The sequence below is a fragment of the Mus caroli genome, chromosome 4, assembly GCF_900094665.2.
Source record: "Mus caroli chromosome 4, CAROLI_EIJ_v1.1, whole genome shotgun sequence".
Taxonomy (NCBI): Eukaryota; Metazoa; Chordata; class Mammalia; order Rodentia; family Muridae; genus Mus; species Mus caroli.
The window spans coordinates 134,336,311-134,342,983 of NC_034573.1; the positions used below are offsets into that span (position 1 = coordinate 134,336,311).

The window sequence follows — 6,673 nt, forward strand, 5'->3', positions numbered from 1 at the left end:
AGGAAATTACCTAATAAAAAAAAAAATCCTTACCCCAGTCAGGAGAAATACTACAATGGTTAAGAGCATTTGCTGCTCTTGTAGAGGACCTGGATTCAGTTCTCAGCACCTATGCAAAAGTTCACAACCACCTCTAACTCCAGTTTGAGGGGATCTGACAACCTTCTGCCCTCTCTGGGCACAACACACATGTGTTACACTTATATATATGTATGCAAAAGTCCATACCATAACAGGGATCTATACCTTAGTAGGCTCCAAGACCTTAAAACAACTAGCTCCAAGCAGGGACTACCATTCAGGCTATAAAACTCAGCATCTAGACAGCACCACCTGCCAAAACTAAAACAAAGGTATAATCCAACAATATCCAAACACTTTTGGGGGAAAAACCCTCAAAATGTACTAGCCTTGCTTTTTACATTCTGAAGGTCTGCTTCTTTCTAACTGTTCTTGTTAATTGAAGTATATCAACCCATAACATTGTTTTCGTGCTTAAAACCTGATCCTGAGAAAGGCTCAATGCTATACTGCGATCCTGCGCATGCAGTGTAGTTGCTGGCTCACTAATAAAGACTTTCTATTGGTTTAAACTCATGTCTGAGCAGTCTTTTCTGGTTATTCCTATTTTGAGGAAAAGGACGAAGCAAATTCGAGTTTCACAGTCTGCAAAAGATATCATAGCCTTCCCATAGAAGGAAACCTGAACATTCACAAGCTAAACCCTCCACAAATCCCAACGGCACAAATTTCTAGTTATGACAAGCTTCTGTTACATGTGAATTCAAATATTTTAATTAATCACACATTCATTTTGTAAGATGCTACAAGGACAGGAGTCAGATTTAAATGAATCAAATCTTTAAAAAACTCAAGAGGGTATGATGGTCCTTGTGTTAAGCCTGCCAAATATAAATAAGCCATATGATCTCTCTGTGCATGAAAGGCCAGGGATTGTAGCACATGTTTTGATGCTGAGACCCTCAAAGAGAAGAACAACTGCCTTGTTGTTTTAAAATATATACAATGACTTCAGGCTGGACACCAAAGTCAAGTACAAAACTGTCATTTGCCTGCTAATGAAACAGGTCAAAACTCTGAGTGGCAGGTACTGACTGACAGTTTGTATTCCATATCAGGCTTCTTATGCTCTAGAAATAAAAGCCATCCTATTCAACCAGCAACTCAAAGACACAGTTCTGGACTACATTTTTAGAAACCCCATCTGATTTTAAAACCTTACCAGAGACTTAAAGGACCAGCTCTATTGTTTGTCTCACAACCACTTCTAATTCAGACAGGATAAATGAAGGTCCATCAACAAACACTCCTTGTCAAGCTGATAGAATTTCTGATCTGGGTGGAGTCCTAACATTTCCAGACGGGCAGGTCAATCACCCAGGCAAAAGACCACCTCTTTAAAAAAAAAAAAGACAAGAGGAACAATTGTCCTTTAATGAGACACTGTACTTGGCCTTCCCAGAATTCCTGCTTCTCTGTGTAATCCTCTCAAGCCACAGTGAGGTTCAGCTGGGTCTGCCCACATTTCTGAAGCCTGAGTCAGGAAGGTATTTTTCCTTTTTCTGACTCTTTCTGATGCTGGTCAGAACCTAAGTGTGCCTTTTCTGATACTTGGTGCTTCTTATTCTTTCTCTAATGCCTCCCTCCTACCACCATGTGGCTGTTTGTCTACCATGTGTCTGGCATTGTTTCTCTCTTTTCTCCATTAATTTCCTCCAGGCAGCTGCTGAGTTTGATTGCTTGCGTGCACTGGGCTCTTTTTTTTTCCTTTTTTTCTTTCTTTTCTTTTTCTCTTTCTCTCTCTCTCTCTTTCTTTCTTTCTTTTTTAACTCTGCAAATTTTATTTAGAAAAAAAATAGTGGGGTTTGAAAAAAGTGACACCGGTCATTACGTACGGACTTAGAAGCATCCACCCTTCTGTAGCACTTTAGTCTCTTCTCTCAGTTTAACCTCGCACAACTTGTAGAGAAAAGGTCAAGTCCTCTGCCGAAGCAGAGTGGATGGTGGAGATGCTTGAAAGCGGCCAGAGAAGAGCCTCAGGCGATCGATGTTGTGGTGGAGGACACTATGCAGCACAGACAGATGTGGTCCTCCTTCACCTCCACCCTCCCTGGTAAAGTCCCGGATGAATCGGCCATGCTCAGACAGGAAGATGAACTTCTGGGGCAAGGGCCCATGCTCCCGAAGAAAACCCCAGACACTAAGCAGCAACAGACGCACTTCAAAAGGTGCCAGTTGGCGAAATACCTCGTGTATATTACCCAAGGCTGGTGGCAAGAGGCTTCCCTCAGTCATGACAGCCACCAGGATACAGGATGCCTCCAGATGCCAGGGGGAGTGGGTTGTATCAGGGTGTTGAGAGGCTTCCCAATGGCTCAAGAGGGCAGCCATCAGCCCCCGCAGCAGCACCGAGCAGTAGCACAGGGCTCGGGGAGCAGCTGCTACCAGCTTCAAAAGTTCAAACAGCAGAGGTTGTTCCCGGAAGCACCTACCAATTCGGAGATCCCGCTCCATGGTGGCTCGTGCATGATCCTCTGGGGGCCAGGCCAGCTCAGCACCAGCTGCATCAGGACACACGCTCTCCACTAAGGTCACCTCAACTGCTTTGGCTGCCTCTGGGCTCAAGTGGGAGCCCCCCAGCAACCCTCACGCTCACTGCTCCCTGATGCGCTGCAGCAGTGCACTAGGAGGCTAACGAGGCTCTGGGTGTTATAGATCACTTCTTGATGGTTTCGAGACTGAACAATTTTAGGTGACTTTAAGCCACGGCTGATGACTACAGCATGGAAAACTGACCAGATCACTCCAGGACCCGGCACTGCTGCAGTATGCCTCCGGTTAATGTCCAACAATGAGGCAGAAGCCAAAGGGGTTGAGACAATTGAGAGTCTCATTGTCTCCATCCATTTCCCCTCTAAACAGTTCTGTGCTGCCCCTATGTAAGGCTCCCTCTACAAGCAGCTGTAGGACAGCCTTGAGCCCAGCTGGGGAAGTCTGAGAAAGGCGGGTAAGAAGCTGAGAGGCTGAAGCCACACCAGGAGGGCCATGCAGCCTTAGAGAAGCGAAGAAGTGGTGTACTCCAGCTCTCACTAGTCCCAATAGCTGGGAAGGGGACAGGGCTTCAGAAGGAAAGGAACATATTGCAAGGAGGGAGGCAGCAGCTTCAGCTACTTCTTCCTCTGGGTGTAGTAGGAGAGGAGCCAGATCAGACAGGTGAGCTGAGGCAGACTCCCCAAACTGGACCCCTAAGGCTGAAGGGCCCTCATCACGCTGCTGCTCCCACCCCACCAAGGCCAAATTGCGAAGAAACCAGGCTGTGAAGGGAGGCTGTAAAGTCCCTGCATGCACTCGAGCCAGGCAGCTTCGGAAGGCCAGGGGAAGAAGGCCAGAGAGACTGACCAGCAGCCCTGCATATAGCTGGGTTGCCAAAGTCAACTCTTCGGGGCTTCTGGCTCTGCTCAGTAGATGGCCCAAGGCCTCAGGTCCACAGCTAGGTCGTGTACAGACAGACAGTAGGCCCAGGAGCTGGTGTTGCCAGAGGAAGCGCTTCCATTCTAGCCGTAATATCGCTCCACACAGCTCAAAGGGCACTGGAAGAGGAGGTGGGGGATGGGCCCAGCACCCCTTCTCCAGGAGACCCTCCCCGATGATGAACCAGTTTTTGTAGATGTAGCAATAGCAGGTGGATCAGCCAGTCACAGGCCTCTCTCACGGTGTCTGGCACAGCCAGGCCCTGGGTAGTAATAACTGAAGCAGGCATAGCTGTGTCCACTAAGAACTGCAGCAGGCAGTAGGCACCAGTCCCAGAGGCCTGGCTCACTAGATGCACAGCCAGGTTTAGCATGTTGTCTAGCTCTTCTCTGGGGAACACCTGCAGGTGTTGTTGCAGCTGGCTTAGCACTGCTGGGGGCTTGAGGCAGTCCACAAGTTCTCCAGACATTGTGCCTAGCAAAGCTGGTGATATGACTGCCAGCTGGAGTAGGAAGGGAACTGTGGCCTGAAGAGAGAGCTCTCCATTCCTGCCCCCTGAACCCCCTGTCAAACTATCATGAAACATGCACAACAGTTTCTGTCGGATGCTGTCTCTATGGCAGGAAGCCAGGTGCCCTAGGATGCCTACAACTGAGGCAATCTTGGGTACCCATTTTTTCCCAGGGATGGCAGAAGATCCAGGGAAGGGGTCTGTAGAGGGGGTTTGAGAAGAGCTTCCACAAGCACTAGCTCCTCTTCCAGCCCCACTATGGACACAGAAGTACTTAAGGCCACAAGAGAGGACTCGGGAGATGATGGTGCCAGGAAAAGAAGAGCCAATATGGGCCACAACCCAGTCAAAGTATGGGGAATGCTGGACAGAAGTGTCTAGCAATGCATCCACACATGCATCTGGGCAGCTACCAATGAGGGCCGAGAGGCACTGCACATAGATATCCATTAATGTGAGGGTGGCCCTGCAGCCCATCCACAACTGCAGCAGATCATTGAGAGAGCCAGTGGCATGGGGAACACGCTGATGCTGACCTGTATATGTGCTGCTCAGTTGTCCCATGAGGTCAATGGACCACGCACTAATCACAGGTGCCCAGGCCTTTGGCTTGGCCCGGATAAAGTCACACAGCACCTGCTTCACTTCATGCACCACATCCTCTAAGCCAGGTCCACCAGCAGGGACATGGGATGGTGGAGGTGGAAGGAGGTGAGGTGGACCAGCCACAGGACTTTCTTCTAGGGCAGCTAGGTGGGCCCGGACACTCATCAAAAACACCTCTCAAGTGGTTCAACACAGCAGCCCGAGCAGGTGGCAAAGAAAGGAGCAGGAGAAGACCACATCGAGCATGTTCACGAGCTGAGAGCTGGTGGCCCAGAATAGGGTCTACACCGGTCAGAAAAGCCTTGATTTCTTGGGACAGCTTCTGAGCACTGAGAGGTGCGGGACCATGGGTGGCGGGGGCAGGCCCAAGTGGCCCCGGGGCCCCGGGAGGGTGGCACAACGTAGACATCCCGGAGCCCTACCCAGAGCCTGAGGCGGGAGCGGTGAAGCACAGGCGACGCATGCGTGCTGACTCTCTCTCTCTCTCTCTCTCTCTCTCTCTCTCTCTCTCTCTCTCTCTCTCTCTCTCTTTTTCTTTTAAACTTTAATAAAATTGACTTTGATACTTCATATGAATCCATTACTAAATTGATTTATTTAGTTTTGTTTGGGTTTTTTTGTAGTTTTTGTTTTTTGTTTGTTTGTTTTGTTTGTTTTGAGACAGGGTTTCCCTCTGTAGCTCTGGCTGTTCTGGAACACATTATGTAGATTAGGCTGGCCTCAAACCCATTAAATTCCACTTGTCTCTGCCTCCCAAGTATTGGAATTACAGGTGTGCATCACCATACCCAGCTTTTAATTATTTCACAAATGAGACTAAGAACCCCAAGGAGGGAATTCAACTTTTCTGGTGTCATCTGATGACCATAAAGGGAATCCCTGAAATTCTTGTAACAATACATGATGTCTCAGTATGAAGCTCTCAGTTACTACCTGGTGTCATGCCTGCCTGCCTGCTGCTATGATGCTCATAAACTTACCCTCTCAAACTAAATCCCAATAAACTCTTTCTTCTACAAATTGCCTTGGTCATGGTGTTTTATCACAGCAATATAAAATTAACCAAGACATCCACCCTCTGGTTGGCATGGAAAGAGAAGCTCATAGTCAGAATTTCCCACACCCTGCCTAAGTCAGACAGCATCACAGATTATAGAATGTGCTACCTGAACCATAGTTTGATGCATGACCCACTGACCCCTTGTTTTTGCAACTGATTGACTTTTTCATGGCATAATCTTATTATCTGACATGATAAGAGGCAATTTATCTGACCTCTGTGGTAATTTGCCAAATACGCAAGCAATTACCTGGGATCCTGTGCTTTTTGCCCTTGTTTTTATCTTAGTTCAGTTATGAAAGAGCATTGTTTACTAGTTCTTCTAAGGTTACAAACTATCCAGAGACTCTTTTTTTTTAATTTTTAGTTAAAATTATAAAGAACTTGAAAAAAACCACACAGCAAAATTAATCAGACCCAAAGTCTATACATTTCAATGAACTTCTATACAACTGCAATAGCTATTCTGAAGATGTGGAGCTTCACATTGAATTTTACACTTTCACTATCAAATATATATACATACATATGTATATATATATGTATATATATATATACACATACATATGTATATACACACACACACATCTATATATATATATATGTATACTACCCAAGGAAAAAATTCATAACAGAGTTGAACTTGAAAAGAAGTTAGTTTTATATCCTGTTTTAGCTCGTGTCCTTGAGAACTGCACTCAGTTCTTCCTCATGTCCTTAGACTTACCCTTTCTTGCTCTCTTTTCTACATACTATATTGCACCTCCACATGCATTTGTCTAAATATATACATATATATGCCTGTATATTACACATATATGATTAGCTAACTTTCCATGGGATTGTGTGCCCATGATTAATATTGTACATCCTAAGTCCTTCTACTTTTCTACAAATTTGATGTTTTACAGCTAAAGAGTATTTCCAGAGCCTCTTGATGATACTAGACTCGACAAACTATTTGACTCACCAGTTCCCACAAGCATCAATTCCCCTGGGCTCTA

At 46.3% G+C, this 6,673-nt stretch overlaps 1 pseudogene across 1 annotated transcript; it reads right to left on the bottom strand.

Annotated features, from left to right (window-relative positions):
* Window positions 1-1,995: 1,995 nt before the first annotated feature.
* LOC110293756 lies at window positions 1,996-5,018 on the bottom strand (annotated as a pseudogene). The gene has a single exon (XR_002377845.1). The product of XR_002377845.1 is annotated as an integrator complex subunit 5 pseudogene (transcript).
* Window positions 5,019-6,673: the final 1,655 nt, after the last annotated feature.